A 6,031-nucleotide genomic window follows, 5' to 3' on the forward strand; every position below is an offset into this window, starting at 1 on the left:
TCCAGTTGCCAAGGCACCCAATGCTCCATCAGTACGAATGCCCCCCCTCCCAATTCAACACATGGCTGAACAACTCAGACTACATTCCCTCCTTGTCCTACACCTTCCATCCATACTTCTACGTGCCAACCACTACCTCCCTCAGCCCCCACCTTCCACCAGCTCCCCAGTCATCATGGACTCACCTTTACTATTGAGCTGGTGAGAAGGGCTCAGGGGAAACCTAGACATGGCAAAGCCTTGGAACTGGATGGTATGAACCCCAAGGAGAGTGCTGAGCAGCCGTGTGGAGTTCTCCAGCACATTTTCAATCTGAGTCTCAGCCTGGAAAGGATTCTGACTGTGTGGGAAACATCATGTGTGGTCCCAGTACCCAAGAAGGGCCAACCGAAAGTCTTGAATGACTTCCGTCCAGTGGCCCTGACCTCACACATCATGAAGACCCTAGAGAGGCTGGTCCTGGCTCACCTCCAACCCCTGGTTAGATCAGCCCTCTATACCCTGCAGTTTGCCTACCAGGAGCACATTGGAGTCGACGATGCTGTCATTTACCTGCTGAACAGAGCCTACTCCCATCTGGATAAGCAGGGCAGCACTGTGACGACCGTGCTTCTTGATTTCTCAAGTGCCTTCAATACCGTACAGCCCTCATTGCTGGGGGAAAAGCTCCATTCAATGCAGGTTGTCACTTCCATTGTATCCTGGATAATGGACTACCTGACTGGCAGACCACAGTTTGTGCAGCTTCAGAGCAGTGTGTCAGACATGCTACAGGCAGCACTGGGGCCCCACAGGGGACTGTATTGGCTCCCCTCCAGTTTACCCTGTATACCTCAGACTTTAGATACAACACTGAGTCATGTTATCTGCAGAAAATCTCTGATGACTCAGCAATAGTTGAGAGTATAAAGGGAAAACGGGAGGATGAATACAGGCCCTGGTGAAGGACTTTGTCAAATGGTGCAAGCTGAATCATCTGCAGCTCACCATCAGTAAGATAAAGGAGATGGTGATGAACTTTAGGAAAACTAAGCCTGCACTGCTCCCTGTTACTATTGATGGTGAGGACATGGATGTGTTGAGGACTACAAGTACCTGGGGATGCACCTGGATGTCAGACTTGAGCGGAGAACCAACACAGAGGCTGTATACATGAAGGGCCAGGGTCACCTCTACTTCCTGAGGAGACTGAGGTCCTTTGGAGTGTGCAGGCCTCTCCTTCACATGTTCTACCAGTCTGTTGTTGCTGGTACAATTTTCTAAGCAGTGGTGTGCTGGGACAAAAGCATCAACATGGGTGAGGCCAATAGGCTCAGTAAACTGATTAGAAAGGCTGGCTCTGTTATAGGAGTCAAATTGGACACACTGGAGGCTGCGGTAGAACAAAGGACCCTACGGAAAATCCTGGCAATTCTGGACAATGTTTCTCACCCTCTGCATGCCACCGTGGCTGAACAGAGGAGCACTTTTAGTAATAGACTAAGACAACTGTGCTGCTACAGAGAGCACTCTATGAGGTCATTCTCATCTTCAGCCACTAGGCTCTATAATGAGTCAAACTATAGCCCGGAAAGCGATGACCCCCTCCTGTTAGACTGTTTGACTTTTTTTTTATTCTTTCTCTTCCAACATTTATATCTGTGTACTTGTAATGCTACTGTGACACTGTAATTTCAATTGTGATCAACAAAGCATCTATCTATTTATCTATGAAAGGTCTTGGCCCGAAATGTCAACTGTTTACTCTTTTCCATAGATGCTGCCTGGCCTACTGAGTTCCTCCAGCATTTTGTGTGTGTTGCTTTGAATTTCCAGCATCTGCAGTTTTTTTATTATCTTGGAACCTGCCATTCACACATTGATATCCGTCTGTGAGGCTCCCACAAGAACTACTACTTGTGTCTTCCACTTGTCAGCAGCAGGTATATATATTTTTGGATGTAAATTGCTTTCAGTTACCCTTAGATTGCGATTTTTAAAATATAAATGCAACTCCCATTTTCTTGTCCAGGGTAATTAAGCAACTCACAAAGTCTCCTCTGTAGCAACTTTTTTATTGTAAATATTGTGTATAATTTATGTTTAATTTATATATTTATTGCAAGAGTTGTGCATTGGTTCTATGTGCCTGTGATGTTGCTGCAAATATGTTTTTCATTTTGCCTGTGCATACATATGCTTGTGCGTATGAATATAAATTCAGATTTAACTTTATTGGACCCTAATTAATTTATTTCCCTGGATATTAGATCTTCTTCTCACTGGAACAGATTTGATGGGTAGAAATAGAACTTAGTTTTCAAATTTGGTGAAATTTGGTACGTCACCAAAAACTTTGTTGAACTTCTATCGATGCACAGTGGAGAGTACCCTGGCCTGGTATGGCACTACCAGTGCCCAGGAGCAGAAAAATCCTGCATGGTCCAGTCCATCACAGGAAAAGCCCTCCCCACCATTGAGCACATCGACAAGGTGCACTGCCACAAGAAAGCAACATCCATCATCAAGGAAACCCCCCTCCATCCAGGCCATGCTCTCTTCTCACTACTACCATCAGTCATGAGCTACAGGCGCCTTGAGTCCCATACCAACAGGTTCGAGAATAGTTGTTACCCTACAACTATCAGGCCACTGAACCATAATGAATAACTTTACTCTCCATAACTCTGAACTGATTCCACAACCAATGGACTGAATTTCAAGCTTCTACAACCCATGTTCTCAGTATTTTCTTTTATATGTAAAATTTGTCTTCATGTGCACATTGTTTGTTGGTCTTTGTGTGTAGTTTAAAAAAAAATTCTATTGTATTTCTTTATTTTCATGTAAATAACTACAAGGAAATGAGTCTCAGGGTAGATTATGATGACACATACATACTAAATGCCCATTACACCACTGGTGTTGAGGGCAGCAAAGATGGTCCTCCATCTCTGGCGGTGTTCAGGGCTTCCTTCATCACGTCAGTAGCTTCGTCTTGGTTTTCACTACTGTCGTTCATGCAAGTCCCAGGTGGAGACTCAGGAACACCACCACGCTCACTGCTGTTTCCATAACAATTGTGTTTTACCACTCAGGTAAGCTGAACCTTTGAACCTGGAGGTCTGGTTTGACCCATTTGCTATGAGTGACACCAAAGCATAAAACCCTGACTCTTGCCAACATAACCCTCTGGGTCACTGAGGCATGCAAGCATCTAAACCCAACAACAAGGTTGTGGTTTTCTTGGAGGGACACATATATACTCCGATAATATATTTGTCTTCGGCTCATTTGTATTATTGACATTGCCAAATCATTGACAATCACTGAATTACTTCTGACATTTGTGCGGCTCACAATCATCGAATGAGTAAGAGAATAAATGACCTACCCAGCGCTTCTGAAGGCACTGATCAAGTACAGAATTTTGGTGTCAATGCGGTTTAATCTGGAACGGAAAATAAACTACTGCTATGACTTAATCTCTTCTGCACCCACTAAAATGATTTATTTCAATGGCAATAACTCCAACTTTGCAGTAGCCACCCAGCCTCTTAATCACCCATGACTAGTAAAGATTGAAATGGTGCAGGATTCCCTAAAGGTTAACTTGAGGGTTGAACCAGTGGTAAGGAAGGCAAATGCATTCATTTCAAGAGGACTAAGATATAAGAACAAAGATGTAATATTGAGGCTTTATAAGACACTGGTCAGACTGCATTTAGAGTATTGTGAGCAGTTTTGGTCCCCTTATTGAAGAAAGGATATGCTGGCATTGGAGACAGTCCAGAGGAAGTTCATGGGAATGAGCCCAGGAATGAAAGGGTTGATGTTCGAGGAGTGTTTGATGGCTCCGGGTCTGCACTGACAGGAGTTTAGAAGCATGAAAGGGGATCCCATTGAAACGTATCAAATATTGAAACGACTAGAGAAAGGGGATGTTGAGAAGATGTATCCTATAGTGAAGGAGTCCAGGACCAAAGGGCACAGCCTTAGAATACAAGGACATCCCTTTAGAACAGAGGCGAGGAAGAATTTACTTAGCTTGAAGAGGGTGAATCTGTGGAATTCATTGCCACTTACAGCTATGGAGGCCAAGTCACTGGGTATATTTAAAGTGGAGGTTGATAGGTTCTTGATTGGTAAGGGCATCAAAGGAGAAGGCAGGAAGATGGGGTTGAGAGAGAGATAATAAATAAGCCAAATAAATGGTGGAGTAGACTTGGTGGGCCTAATTGTCTTCCTATGTCTTATTAACCAATCTCAAGTACCCAGAAGATAGGATCAAGATCTGAAAATGGGGCCTCAACTCCATTGAAGTGAGCAGATAATCCACTTAAATCACATTGACAACCAATTAATTGCACAGCAGTAACACGCTCCGGCTTCCTCCATACCATCTGCCAGCTGGGTAACATTACAGTTGAAAAAGACACGTGCATCTCTCACTGGGAAATACATTTGCCTTCGCTTTGGGCAAGTAAAAATCCTGCAGCTCCTTCTGTACCATCGACGTAGCAAAGGGACTCAGCCCAAAACTTTGACTGTTTATTCCTCTCCACAGATGCTGCCTGACCTGCCTTGTCTCTCCAGCGTTTCCTGTGTGTTGCCCAGATTTTCCAGCATCGGCAGAATCCCATGTCTTGATCATTAGACAAGTGCCTTCGCCACGTGAATGGCAAAGTTTCAAGAAGACAGCTTCCCAGGAACAAATAGGGATGGGCAATCACTTTCAGCTTTACCAGTGACATTTGCAATCCAGGAACCGCACAGAGTCTGAGCCATCTTTCTCATCATTGACATAGCTGATGAGATTTGTTGTTTGGTGTAAAACAAGTAGGACAGAAGAGAGCAGGCACTGTGAGATAGTGTTCATTGACCATGCAAACATCCGTTGGCAGATGGGGAGAATCTGTTCCTGAAGTATCTTTGGGCTCCTGTACCTCCTCCCTGGTTGTTGTAATTAGAAGAGGGCACATCCTGGTTTGATGGCTCCCGGCCCGTAGTCGCAGGAGTTTAGAAGAATGAAGGGGATCTCATTGAAGCCTATTAAATAGTGAGAGATCCAGATAGAGTGGATGTGGAGAACATGGTTTCTACAGTGGGGGGGGGAGGGGGCTCTAGGACCAGGGGGTAAAGCCTCAGACTGGAAGGGCGCTCCTTTGTAACAGAGATGAGGAGAAATGTCTTTAGCCAAGAGGGTGGTGAGTCTGTGGCCAAGTTGTTGGTTATATTTACAGCGGAGGTTGGTAGGCTCCTGATTAATAAGGACTCCAAAGGTTTTAGGGAGAAGGCAGGAGAATAGGGCTGAGAGGAATAACAATGGAATGGTAGCATAGACTGGAAGGGCTGAATGGCTTAATTCTGCTGCCATGTCTAGTGGTCTAAAATAATGGCAAACCCCTCCCTCCCTCCAGCAGATGCTGGTCAACTACTGTTCCAAACAAGCAAACAAGTATTTCCATATCCCTTGCATCCATTTTAGAAGCAGTCGTTACACGTCACGGGCTTCAAACTTTTCCGGTTATTTTTTGACCAGAAACTGCAGGGATCATTCAAGGAATTATATAAGAATTCTGCTTCTGCTCCCCCTCCCCTTTCCTTCCAGTCCTGATGAAGCATCCCAGTTTGAAACGTCGACTGTCAGTTCCCCGCCACAGACGCCGGCTGACCACAAAGTTCTTCCAGCGTTTTGTGGTTGTCGCTCAAGGCTTTTCAGCAGCTGCGGAATCTCACGTGTTCGTGTAGAAACGAATTACTCTTAAACAACTCGGATAGAATGTTGTAAGTCCACTTAACTAAGCTTACTACTTTCTTTCAGGAAAACACAAGTGACCACAGTTGCTTAAATCCGGAACAACCCAACTGCTAAACTCAGCAGGACAGTCAGCGCCGGTGGAGAGAAATACCGAGTCGACGTTTCGGGAGGAGACCCTTAATGGGATGTTGGAAAGCTTGAGCCACGCATATGCTGCTGGAGGAACTCAGCAGGTCGGGCTGCATCTCTGGAGGGAAACGTAGAGACACAAGAGACTGCAGATCCCCAGAA

The sequence above is a fragment of the Hypanus sabinus genome, chromosome 2, assembly GCF_030144855.1.
Source record: "Hypanus sabinus isolate sHypSab1 chromosome 2, sHypSab1.hap1, whole genome shotgun sequence".
NCBI classification, from domain to species: domain Eukaryota; kingdom Metazoa; phylum Chordata; class Chondrichthyes; order Myliobatiformes; family Dasyatidae; genus Hypanus; species Hypanus sabinus.